The sequence below is a fragment of the Octopus bimaculoides genome, chromosome 8 (genome assembly GCF_001194135.2).
Source record: "Octopus bimaculoides isolate UCB-OBI-ISO-001 chromosome 8, ASM119413v2, whole genome shotgun sequence".
Classification (NCBI taxonomy): domain Eukaryota; kingdom Metazoa; phylum Mollusca; class Cephalopoda; order Octopoda; family Octopodidae; genus Octopus; species Octopus bimaculoides.
Genome location: NC_068988.1, coordinates 1,569,295 through 1,583,767, shown reverse-complemented (window position 1 = coordinate 1,583,767; position 14,473 = coordinate 1,569,295). Strand labels below are relative to the sequence as shown.

The 14,473-nt window shown below is 38.2% G+C and overlaps 1 protein-coding gene across 3 annotated transcripts in view; it reads right to left on the bottom strand.

Annotated features, from left to right (window-relative positions):
- The window catches only part of LOC106872656 (dystrobrevin beta), a 155,199-nt gene that overhangs the window by 35,150 nt on the left and 105,576 nt on the right, over window positions 1-14,473 (bottom strand). The window lies entirely within an intron of this gene.

Here is a 14,473-nt window from a genome sequence, read left to right as displayed (position 1 = left end):
GAGCAATTTCGAAGGGAATGAAAAATAAAAACATTTACAATATTTACCTCCCAGACCTAGGTTTAGAACTTTAATTAACAAATGAAACAATTTGTTAGGGGAAGTTCTCATCAGCAGGAGCTGTTAGGGTCACCACTTTTGTGTTTAAATGCACACAAATTTTATATATATATAATATTTTTGAATTCTCAAAAAAAAAAAAAAAAAAAAAAATTGGGAAGATAGCAACATGACAAAAGAACTCAATAATCATGAAGAGTGTATGGGTTGGACAGTTTGACTGGGCTGGCACACTGGAAGGCTGCACCAGACTGATTTGACATGGGTTTCTTTTACAGCTGGATGCCCTTCCTAACGCCAACCACTCTGAAAGTATAACAGGTGCTTTTACGTGTCACCAGCACGAGTGCCATTTGTGTGACACTGGGGTGCTTTTACATGCCATAAATATATGTTGTCGTGACCGATGGCAGTACTGCCTGAGTGGCCAACCAAAGCCTTGTGAGCAGATTTGGTGGATGAAAACTGAAAGAAGCCCATTGTGTATATATATATATACACATATATTTGTATGTGTGTCTTTGTCCCCCACTACTGGTGTTGGTCTATTTACATCCTCGTAATTTTACAGTTTGACAAAAAGGGCCGATAGAATAAGTACTAGGCTCAATAAAAAAAGTTCTGGGGTCAATTCATTTGACTAAAATCCCTGAAGACAGTGCCCCAGCATGGCTGTAGTCTATGACTGAAACAAGTAAAAGATGAAAGATAACTTTTGTGTTCTGCACTAAAATGGTGGAAACTTAATCTTCCCTTTTGAGGATGATGGCATCATGAAAAAAGATTATTCAATTATGGTGTCTAATAACAGAACGAATAAAGCAGAGTCTGAAGGTTAAGTATGGTTGAGGGGGGGAGGGGTGCAGTGCTAATCACTTAATTACTGTGATCGACAGGTAACATGCAACAAGAGAAGCTGCAGTGAGTTAATAATAATAATAATAATAATAATAATAATAATTGGTTGATAGTAATGTTTAGTATAACAGTGACTCATAATATTGTGAAAACAGAGAGAGTTGGTAAAATATCTGAACACTGAATTTAAACAAAAGCACAGAGGAAATGTTGACAGCCAAAAACAGGAACTTTGTTCCTGAAAAACATCTGCAACACATTTCAAACAGTTTCGTTATTCACAGAAAATAAAAATAAAGGAGGCAAAAAAAAAGTAAATATACAAAAAACCCAACAAAGCACAAAATGGGAAAAAGAAAGATATATGCTTCTTTTTTTTCTATATTATTTTATTAATAGCTATAAAGACTGAAATATCTTTATTTAATATGTGGTAATTTCTATAAACATCTTTTTCTTTTCATCAGTCCTATAAAAAATAACTGGTTTATTGTACTTGAATTATACACACTCTGTGTCTTTTCTAAGCATTTTCACTGAATCTATTAACTATATACAGTGGGTGTATATATTACTTCCTTACTCTTCCCTGATTTCGTTCTGTTTTCACAAACTGCTGCATTTACATCAAACATACCAACGCAACCAGCCAAATGTTTTTACCAGTGAATTGGGATTTTTAATCCTTTAGCATTGAAACTTGTCATATCCAGCCCAGATATTCTACATGTTTTATGTACAAAGAGGTTGGATTCAGCCTCTCATACCTACCCTACAATGTCATTCTAAAAATAAACAATCATAGGTGCAGGAGTGGCTGTGTGGTAAGTAGCTTGCTTACCAACCACATGGTCCCGGGTCAGTCCCACTGCGTGGCACCTTGGGCAAGTGTCTTCCACTAAAGCCTCGGGCCAACCAAAGCCTATGTCAGAAACACATTCAACAAGCAATAGCCATGTTGTAATTATTGTTCTTCATTACTGAAGACTTCTTTCATGGATTTCATGACACCAAATTACAAAAGCTTAACAAGTCAGAACCATCATCGTTATTGTCGCCATCATCACCATCACCATCGTTATCATCATCATCATCATCATCATCAGTTTCTATGCTGCCATGGGCTGAATGGTTTGACAGGAGCTGGTATGGCTGGAGAGCTGCACTAGGCTCCAATTGTCTCTTTTGGCATGGTTTCTAAAGCTGGATTGCCCTTCCTAATGCCAACCACTTTACAGAGTGTATTGGGTGCCTTTTATGTGGCACCAGCACAGACATCTGCATTGTAAATTCCTTTAACCAAGAACTTGTTGAATGTTTCTCAGAAACAATTCCAGCCACAAAGATGAAGGTTACAAGATCACCCTCAACAGAGTTTTGGTAAGAAATCTAAAATAATTTCTCTCTTTCTCTCTCTCTCTCTCTCTCTCTCTCTCTCTCTCTCTCTCTCTCTCTCTCTCTCTCTCTCCCTCACATATACTCTCTCCTTCACACACACATACACACTGTCTCTCTCTCTCTCTCACACAATCAAACATTATTCAACAACAACTCTGGTTAAATTTTTAAATTCTATGTTTATTGATGAAAATATAAAAAAAAAATTAAACAATATTACGCTACAACTGCAAAATCATCATCACCATTACCATGCTTATCATCATCATCATCCTCACAAGTACCACTACCATCACATGTATACCTGTTGCTTTGTGACAGACTATCAACACACACACACACACACACACACACACACACACACACGCACACACACACACAGGGGAGATTTTAATCTCAAACCCAAAATATAAATAAACATGAGGATATAGAAATACAAAAATTTAAACAATCAAAGAAAAAAAAGAGAAGAGTTTTTAGAATAGATTTCCAATATCTGGTAGCGATGTCCTTCAATTATTAAAGTACATGGCAGAGGTGCAGGGGTGGATGTGTGAGCAGATGTTTACTTCCAAACCACATGGTTCCAGATTCAGTTCCATTACAAGGCACCTTGGATAAGTGTCTTCTAGTAGAGCTCCAGACTGGCCAAACCCTTGGGAGTGAATTTGGTAAATGGAAACTTGTGGAAGTTTGTCGTACATGTGTGTGTGTGTTTACCCATGTGTGTGTGTGTGCATGTGTACGCCCACATCAGTGTCCCTTGTGCCTCTTTGTCTTGACATTGCATAAGAATCATAAATGAGTGCCACTGTCATATAAGCAGTGTTGTTTGCTTCCAATATTCTGCGAGAACATTTCTGGCTGTGCAAAAATATTACCTTAATTAGAAATGGGTGTGTGTGTGGATTGGTAACAGGCGGGGCATCTGGCCATTGAAAAATCTACCTCAATCAACAAGTTCCATTTAACACTAACAGTTCTGCCAAACCACCACCCCATGATAATAATAATTCTTTCTTCTAAAAATAGAAGGCCTGAAATTTGTGGGAGGGAACTAGTTGATTACATCAATCCCAGTGTTTCACAGGTTCTTAATTTATCAACCCCAAAAGGATGAAAGGCAAAGTCAACCTTGACAGCATTTGAACTCAGAACGTAGCGATGAATGAAATACTGCTAAGCATTTTGCCTAGTGTGCTAACCACTCTGCCAGCTCACTGGCTTACATAATAATACTAATAATAATGATCCTTTCTACTATAGGCACAAGGCCTGAAATTTTGGGGGAGGGACCAGTCAATTAGATCGACCCCCAGTATGCAACTGGTACTTAATTTATCACTCCCGAAAGGATGAAAGGCAAAGCCAACTTCAGCAGAATTTGAACTCAGAACGTAAAGACAGACGAAATACTGCTAAGCATTTTGCCCGGCCTGCTAACGATTCTGCCAGCTCGCTGCCTCACATAATAATAATAATAATAATAATAAAAATAATCATCATCATCATCATCATCGTTTAACGTCCGCTTTCCATGCTAGCATGGGTTGGACGATTTGACTGAGGACTGGTGAAACCGGATGGCAACACCAGGCTCCAGTCTGATTTGGCAGAGTTTCTACAGCTGGATGCCCTTCCTAACGCCAACCACTCAGAGAGTGTAGTGGGTGCTTTTACGTGTCACCCGCACGAAAACGGCCACGCTCGAAATGGTGTCTTTTATGTGCCACCCGCACAAGCCAGTCCAGGGGCACTGGCAACGATCTCGCTCGAAAATCCTACAGGAGCCAGTCAGGCGGTACTGGCAACGGCCACGCTCAAAATGGTGCATCTCATGTGCCACCCGCACAAGAACCAGTCCAGGGGCACTGGCAAATAATAATAATTCACCTTCAAAGAAGCTGGTAATTTCCATTGAATTGTCTCTCAGTAGTTTTCTAGTTATTCCAAACCCTAGCCATCTTTATTTACTGGATAAAAATTCATAATACTCGACAGAGCAGCATAGACAGCAGAGCTCAAATTGGCAACAATGGTGCTTACCATTTTAGCTTTGACTGGAACTGGTTGACTTCTTTAATCACATCAATGTTCAACAGTCAACATTTATGCAATTTTTAATTCTTTTCTGCATCACAAGTTTCATTTTTATGGAAATATTGCTACTTGGATCCTATAAAGAAACAGATGTTTCTGGCATCTTGGAATCTATAGAATTCTTCCATTTAATGCAATGTGTGATTTCCTCACAAAGTTAGACGAACAGTGAAACTAAAATTGTAACTAAATTTAATAATTCATGTCATAAACGAGTTTTTGATGTCATTAATACATATGGAAGGAAAACTTAGAGAAGGTACAGCCATGGCTGTGTGGTAAGATGTTTGTTTCCCAACCACATGGTTCAGGGTTCAGTCCCATTGTGTGGCACCTTAGGCAAATGTCTTCCACTATAGCCTGGGGTCAACCAAAGCTTTGAGAGGATATGGTAGACAGAAACTGAAAGAAACTTGTCGTGTGTGTGTGTGTTTCTCCCCCTCCACCACTTACAACTGTTGTTGGTCTGTTTATGTCGCCATGAATAGCACCATTCGAGCGTGATTGTTGCCAGCATCACCTTACCGGCACATGAAAAACATTTGAGCGTGGTCGTTGCCAGTGATGCCAGACTGGCTCCCATGCAGGCAGCACATAAAGACACCTTTTGAGCGTGGTCGTTGCAGAACCACCTTACTGGCACTCGTGCCGGTGGCACGTAAAAGCACCCACTACACTCTCAGAGTGGTTGGCATTAGGAAGGGCATCCAGCTGTAGAAACACTGCCTGATCAGATTGGAGCCTGGTGCAGCCTTCTGGTTCACCAGTCCTCAGTCAAACCGTCCAACCCATGCCAGCATGGAAGGTGGATATTAAACAACGATGATGATGAGACTTACTGGTGACCTCACTAGTGCTGGTGCCATGAAAAAAAAAGTACCCAGTGCATGCTGTAAAGTGGCTGTTGTTAGAAAGGACATCTTGGCTGTAGAAACCAAGTGAAAGCAGACACTGGAGCCAGATGCAGTCGTCCAACCCATTAGATTTGCTCAAATTGTCAAACCCATGCCAGCATGGAACATGAATGCTAAATGATTATGGATGTATCTCTCGAAGCGAAAAGGAAAACAGTAAACAGAAAGAGATTCAATCTGAATTGAGACCAAACTAGTTATGCAAACATGATATCTATTATTGTGCTATCATCGAGAAGTTATAGAATCACCCAACCAAAATCAAAGCCGCAAATGTTAAATCTACAATAATCCTCTCTATTATAAACCATTCAGAGGTTGTGTCTGCATCGCCCTGCTCATGTGATCTCTGCAACACATTCTTATAAGTAAACGTGGGTTGCAAAGTTTTACAAATTCAGACATTTTCTTTATTTGTTAAACAGTTTATATGACTGATTAATCATTTAATTTATTCATAGGTATGGCTGTGTGGTAAGAAGCTTGCTTTCCAATCACATGGTTCCAGGTTCAGTCCTACTGAGTGGCACCCTGTGTGTCTTCTACTATAGTTTCAGGCTAATCAAAGCTTTGTGAGTGGATCTGGTAGACAGAAACTGAAAGAAGTCTGTCATTCATACATACATATATATATATATATATATATATATATATATATATACACACACACACACACATAAGTGTGTGTATGTTCCCATCACCACTTGACAGTGTTGGTTTGTTTATGTCCCCGTAACCTAGCAGTTCAGCAAAATTGACTGATAGAATAAGTAACAGGCTTAAAAAGGAAAAAAAAAAGTAAGTACTTTAGTCTATTTGTTTAATTAAAATTCTTTAAGGTTATGCCCCAGCATGGCTGCAATCTAGTGACTGAAACAAGTAAAAGATAAAAGAGACATATACACACACACACACACACACACACGTGTGAGTGTGTGTGTTGTCTTTTATATAAGACACTTAATTCCAAACTTCAAAGACTGAAAAAATCCTGGTTTATCTCCTTAGTTAAACTACGATTGTTATTTAATATTCATTGATGCAGAAGTAATAGGAAAAGTTGCAGAAAACCCACACAAACACTCAAAATTAAATGTTTTAGCCTGAAGAGAGTTTATACCATTTTACTGCAAAAATTAAAAAGAAAATACTGAAATCTTTCTCAAGGAATAGCATAATGAAAATGTAATTTGTATCAAAGGTATTTGGGGAAAAAAATATGGAAGTACACAATGACTATGACTGTTGCCTAGAGTTAAATGTTACAATTCTAAAGGAAGAATTTATAATTTTAATGGGAAAAAGAAGCATTGTGATGCTAAAGTTTTAAATTAATAAAATCATAGGCTGCTTCCATTCCAGTGGAAATATTTAAAAAAATTTATTCCTAATTATTAGGAACCATAGGCAATGTTTTTCAAAGACAAACCTACACAATTTAATATTATTGTTGTTTTATGTCTGCTTTCCATGCTTGTGTGTTTGGACAAGTCATTATGGTCTACAATTGGAAGCCACAGCTCAGAAAAGGACTAGGGGCTTGTATGATGGGGTGCTGGAAAGATCCTAGCTTAAAGGGTATTGCGAAAGGCCTGGTTGGAGGCCCAACCTTCCAAGTCCTTTTACAGGGCATAGAAAAACTGAAGGATTGCTGCAATAAGTGTGTGAATCTGAGAGGGGAATATGTTGAATAAAATCATAATTAACAGATCCCCCTGTATTTTCTTTTCCCCAAAGCCAAGACCTTTTCAGCGCCACCCCCTCGTGTGTCATTCAGCTTAGCTTCTATGGTTGGACTTCTTTTCCAGAGTGTTCTAAGTACATTGACACGAACACAAGAGGTTAAATAATCAATGAGACTGGACAAGAGGGGAATCATAACTGTACCCACCTCTCTCTCTCTCTCTCTCTCTGTGAATTTAACCAACCACTTCACAGTAGTAGGCATGTGTGTGTGCAGGTGTGGAGTAGGGGGATTGAACGCAGTAAATCTAAGTTTGGAGGTGGAGGGACAATGACGGACAGAAAAGTCTGAGAGGTGGGAGTGATGGCAGGGGGTGGAAGTAAATGTATGCAGAGGGAGTGGTGAATGAATTAGGATGGGTATACTTACACAGGTGAGCAAGGAAAAGGAACTAGAGAGAAAGAAGAGAGAAAAAACCGATATCAGAAAACCCAGAATGGGTGGGAAGGAACAAGGGTATGGTGGGAAGATGGTAGAGGAGGTCGAGAGGGGGAGAGAGAGTGATTGGTAACAGCAAGAGGACAAAGGTAAAGGTGAGGTACGAGATCAAGGTGAGAGTAAGTGATGGGTAGAGGGTGGGGAGTGAATTATGCACTTTTCTTCTTTTGCATGAATCGATAAGCCATGTCCGTCTGGGTTAATATTAGTATTGAATATCCATTAAACTACAGAAATTTTAATTTTTGTCTCTTTGGTTTTTTTTTTCTTCCACATAATGGTGTCCCTAGCCTCACACAAACTATTCAACAGTGAAGGAGAAATGAGATTTATTCTATTCTAAAACCTAACCCTTCACCAAAAGAAGAAAAAGGTTTATATGGCCAACCTCTTGACAACACATAAAAATGGGTTTTTTTTTTGTTATTATACGAGTAGGAGTCTTCTATTATCCTAATTAATTAAAATTAAAAGCTTGCAATTACTTCTACCTTTTACTCGTTTCAGTCATTAACACTGTGGCCATGCTGGAGTACCATCTTGAAGAAATTCAAGTCGGATGAATTGAGCCCAGGACTTATTTTTCAAACCTGGTGCTTATTCTATCAGTCCGTTTTGCTGAACTGCTAAGTTACAGCGATGTAAACAAACTAACACCAGTTATCAAGTGGTGATGGGGGGACAAACACACACACACACGACTAACCTCAATCCTAGCAAAAGTGAATTTGTCATATATTTTCCTACAGAGTGGGAAAATAGGTTTCAGATTCACTTTTACCAGGAGTGAGGTTAGTCAATACCATGAACCCCCAGTACATGACTGGTACTCAATGTTATCAACCTCAAAAAGACAAAAGACAAAGACAACCCACATTGCGATTAGAACTCAGAATATAAAGATTTGCAACAAATATCAGAAAGCATTTTGCAGAGAGCAGTAACAGTTCTGCCAATCCACTGCCATAGTAATAATAATGGTGATGACTATGATGATGATGGTGGTGGTGGCGGTGGATGGTGACGGTGGTGGTGGTGGTGGTGGTGGTGGTAATAAGCAGTTTGTGAAAGAAATACAAAATGTCCCTTGGTTCTTGTAGTTCCCTTCCCCTCTCCTTATCAATAAATAAGAAGGAAAGGCTTTATTTTATTTGCATAAAGAAATTAGAGAAGCTGCAAGCAATGCTTAGCAATTCCTGCCGAAAGGAAAGGAATATGGCTGAGGTAAGAACATGTTTGATTTTGATTTTCATTTAGGGATGTTAAAATATGCATGTGCACCTGTTCCAGATTGACTCAGAGAGGAAAACAAAACATATCAAATAGATATACATATATATATACACATATATGTATGAAAAGATGGTAAATCATATATATATATATATATATATATATATATGTATGTATGTATGTATGTATATATTTATTTATTTATGGTGGAGCAACACCAAGGCAAACCTATTTAGCTCCAAAGCAACAAAATAAATAAACCCAAATCAATCAATTTTACCTGATGGTGATAACATTAAAAGATTTAGTGGATGTAATCTAGCTAAAGATAAGAAATCTTAGAGGATTCGGGAGGGGGGAAAGGGGGAAAAGAGGGAGAGAGGTGGGAGAGAAGAATTCTGAATTTTCGCTTTTTGTTTTGTTTTTTTGTACTGTTCAGCAACTGTTTATAGGAGAAAGTGAAGCAACAGGAAGACTGGGGGTGGGGGTGGGGGTGGAGAGAAGCAACAGAATGAAGAAGTGGCTGCCACCTACTGTTGTCATCATCTTCATCAGTAGCAGCAGCCTCATTGTTCAGGAATTGGAAGAAATCTTGGTTAGGTGAGTTGATAAAGTATCAGACATCAAACAAATGAGGTTAATGTTTTTGATAATCCACCACAGGCTTTATAGCATTGTGTCTGCACTCATTCCAATCTTAATGGGTGACATAAGATTATCTAAGCTCAATAATTGGTACAGGGATTATAATTTACCATTATACACAAGAACAAAAACTGTGAAGTTTATTGGAATGCAAAGCTGAATTCACTTCCATCTGTAGAAAAAGGTCTTCTGAATTTCCCCACTATCCCTCCTTCTAACCATAGAAACCAATTGTAAGAATCAGATATCAATTGACTTTTTTTTGCCTAAGACTCTAATAGTGACATCCTTTTTGGTTTCTGGTTTCCATGGCACCTAAGTGACCAAGATCATAACATTCCCCCTAAACAGGACACTGGTTGGAAGGTCCAAGGCCACCAATTTTTAAGGGAGGGAGAAGTCGATTACATTCCAGTATTTGACAGATTCTGTATTTTATTGGCCCCAGAAGGGATGAAAAGCATAGTTGACTTCAAAAGGACTGAAACAAAACCCACTAGGTATTTCATCCAAAATGTTAACGATTTGGTCAACTCACCACCAACTTAAGCATAATGAGAGTTAAATCACCACAGGATAGAGCACTAGTCACCTGCATATTGCAATCCCCAAAGAATTAAGTACCACGCTTAGAGACACAATGAAATATCTATGATGGATTTGAACTCAAAATTTACAAATTGGGGGCCCATTAGCTTACCAACTTGGTCATTGACCTTCACTCATGACAAAATTCTGATCACCATGTGCCCTCCATCACTATTTTCAAAATACAGTTTACTTGTTCACATGTAGCATATATTATCAACCAACATTGAATCTCCAAATCAAAGTTCTCATCCCTTCATCCAGCTGATGAAGATTTTGATGATCGAGATTCATTCACGGTTGTGTTCACTCAACCAGTCTCACTTTGAGTTCACTTACCACCAGTGGCGGCTCGTAGATAAAATTGGTTGGAGAGCTGCTTCAGAGAATTTTTAGCTGTTTTAATATTGTGCAAAAGGAAACAAACATACAACCTGGTGAATCTGAGGCTGTAGCAGAAGAGACTTTCCCAAAGCGGGATTGAACTCAGAACTACATGGTTGAGAAGCAAGCTTCTTACCACTCAGTCACATTGATGATAATGATAAGAATGAAAATGATGATGAATTGCGAATGCTGCGCTCATTTGAAGATGGATATGAAGTCAATGGAAGTGTTTTGAAGTGCAGAGTGTGAGATCTATTTATCAACAGATGAATTGGTTTGAGAAAATGTGTGGAATCAGGAGAATTAGAAGAGAATTGGCAGATTAGAAGTGACAAGACAAACAATAGTGCTGCTTCCCAACAGCAATGAAAATGCTAGCAAGAACAATAATATCAATAATAATAATAATCATGAGAACAATAACACCAATGAAGTAATACCAAAAACCAATGTTAACCAGAGGAAGATGGAGAGAGAGAAGGGGAGAGAGAGTGGGAGACAGACAAAGAGTGGGAGAGAGAGACAGAGTGAGAGAGAGAGAGTGGGAAAGAGTGTGGGAGAAAGATAGACAGACAGAGAATGGGAGAGAGAGAGAATGTCTTCTGCACTGGCATGGCTAGGTACATGTGGGGGTGTGCAGTTAAAAAAGTTGCATCCCAATCGTATGGTTCAGAGTTCAGTTCCATTGCGTGGTACCTTTGACAAGTGTCTTCCACTATAGTCCTAAACTGAATAAAGCTTTGTGAGTGAATTTGGTGGATGGAAACTGAGAGAAGCCCATTGTCTGTGTGTGTGTGTGTGTAAGTTGTTTGAATGAACAAGTGTTTATGTCTTCCCTTTTGTCTCGATATCATGTGATAGTTGTAAATGAGTGTCACCCTCATACAAGCAGTGATGTTCATCCCTAAAATTTTGTTAAAACCTGTTTGGCCACGAGGAAATATTTTGCCTGGAAACAGTTGAATGTTAGTGACAGGAAGGGCATCCGGCTGTAGAAAATCTGCCTCGATAAACTTCATTGAAGCAAGGAAAAGTGGACATTAAAATGATGATGATGATGGTGAATTAAGAATGGTATAAATTTGTTGATGCTGATTTAATAATGTTTGATTGTTTCATTCAAACTAAAAGTATGCAATTTATATCTTATATTCACCCCCAACTATACGAATGTAGTTATAGATCTAATAACTATTGATGCTAGATATCAATATTTATTCAAATAACATTGACTCCTTTTGACCTTTGTTGAAAGAGGTAAGAGTTTAGCTAACCAAAATGACCCCCGTGTGTGTGTGTGTGTGTGTTTACATACATACACACAAGTCGTTGACGAAGATAAGCTTTAACATAATGTATTTAGTTAGGCACTTCGTTAGTGTGGATAGAATCACTTTCTAATTACTTACAGAAATAGAGAAGAATGGATGGAAAGATCTTGAGTAAGTTTGGACAAATGAGGGCTGCAATTATTCAATCAATAGAACCATCAATTCTTTGAATTTTCCAGACATGTGTACACTTAAACTTAATTTTCCAACAGAATCAATATGGTGGTGCAAATTATAAGAATAAAATATGGAATCTCACGAACAGGCCAAAACAGAATTGACGTGACAATGTGTGTGACAAGACTGTCTTATATTCCATGGAGACATCCGTCTGACCAGCTTCTATTTACCAATTTTGTTCACAAGACTTAAGCTCTGCTTAATTTTATGGTAGAAGGCATACTCCAAGACACATGCTCAAGATGTTATGCTGTGGGATTGAACCTGGAATCTCGAGATTGAGAATTGAACTTCCTAATCACTCAGCCATGTATCCAGCAATACACACACACACACACATATATATAGACATACTTATGCAAGCAGTTGATCAAATAGCCATATAAGACCTGCACTTTCACACACACACACAGAGAGGCTTCTTTCAATTTCTTTCGACAAATCCACTTTTGTCAGGCTATGGTAGAAGACGCTTGAGATGTCACATCATAGGACTGAACTTGCAATCATGTGCTTGGGAAACAAACTTCTCAACCACCCAGTCACCTTCTACAGAGTAAATCTTTTTTTGTCTTTTTTTATTATTATTATTATTATTATTATTATTAATGCCAAAGAATGGTAACAATATGTAGCTGCAAATTGATGCTGGATATGTTTATCTTGGCATCAAATAGAGAAAATTCAGGAGACCGTTTGCAGGTCTTGTGAGTATCCCGTGTGTGAAGATAACAACAAACTCTGAGTGTATATAGCGGCAGTGCGTGTGTGTGGATGAGGGTATTTATTGAATAAACTGGAGGTGGTGGTGGTGGTGGTGGTGGTGGTACTGAATAAGAAAGTGGGGGTGTTGTTCATTAGATAAAGTGGTGGGGCATTTATTGAATAAAGTAGGAAGGGGAGGGTTATTGGATGGGGTGGAATTGGTAACTGTGGCACCAAAACTGATTACATGGTTTTAATGGAAAATATTTTAATGTTTCCTGTTTATGGCTTTGGATCCACACAGAATCAATAACAAAATAAAATGCCAGTCATATATTGAAGTGTGATGGTGGTGGTGTTTGCGGCGCCAGCGGTGGTTGTAATCATGGTGGTTATGGTGGTGGTGGTGTCAGTGAAGAATACACTCCCAACTCCTCCCCCCCCCCTACCATACACTTCCAAATATGATGTTATTCTGTAGCGAAAACATCTAAATTTCCTTTATGGAACCTTCTCTTAACTTACTTTTTGGTTTCTGCAGAGATTCTCCATAGAATCTCTGTGAATCAGTGAAATGAATGAATGAGCTGTTGTGTTTGTCAAATGATGCATAGAAACCATTTCAGTAGACAGCAGCGATGACATGTAACTAAATGATATTTTGGGTGGGGCCATGGAAGCAGCAGCAGTTGTGGTGGTGGTGGTGGAAGAAGTTTATAAAGAAATTCACAAGGCGAGAAGCATAAGCCGTCACTCACTTTAACACCACCATCTGGCCTGTGGGTGCTTTCAGCAGAGTTCAGCCATTTGCAAGAATTTGGGTGCTTTCAGCAGAGTTCAGCCAGTTGCAAGAATTTGGGTGCTTTCAGGAATTCAGGCAGGGTCTATGATATTAGGATATATTGTTCCATTTGTCTTGGAATCCCTGCAAAGGGTCAAGAGCACTGTTCTTCTACTTCAGACCAAATGATATATAAAGATAAAATTCAACATTACACACCATTTTTTTAACATCTATTTTCCCATGTTTGCATGGATCAGACGAGATGCCAAATGCTCTTCCTGATGTCAACCCATTCCTGATTCCAAGTAACATAATAATCCTTCAGTTTATCAGACAACAAACAGCTCAGACATGCTTTTGCAGACAACTGCAAACAAAGGAATCTGTCTGAATGGTGTGGCTACTAAAAATAGCAGCTAAGTCACTCAAATCATAGCAAGCTATTTTTTTAAAAAAGAACACATTAGGTACTGTAGTCCTAGATGCACAATGCCTGAAAATAAATTGTGATGGTAATCGGTGGAGTACTTTGCTTATATATCTGCTTAATCAGAATAGAGCTGGGGGTCGATATAATTTGAGAAGCATTCGCAGAGAACGCATTGTTCGGTAAAAGAAGCTAAAAGAACCAATTGTAACAAGTGAGAAATATATATGGCATTTCCCCTGTGTCTAACAAACTTTCCTTCCTCTTTACTTTGATATTCTTCAGAGATTGTCTTTCTCTCCAAATGCGTGAAGTAAATTTCATTAAAATGTAACTATCGATGCTTATCACATAATTTTCAAATATCAGGCAATTACTTCCTACTTTTCTTATCTAAACTTATTTCATTTTTGTTTTCATTTTATTTTATTTTTTTGTCAGTTATCAGAAGATATTTATGGAACTTTCAACCAAGAGAAAATTTTATTTTAAACATTCATTTGAAATTTCAAATTTCATAGTTAATAAATTTTGAGTTCGCATGGGGAATTTTATCAATAAAAATAACCGATCCACTTTCCATCAAATTCTTTCATCAAAGTTGGTGTTTTTCTTATTTTTCATTTGTTATGTATTTATTTATTCAGTTTGATTCAACAAAATTCCATGATATATGAATGT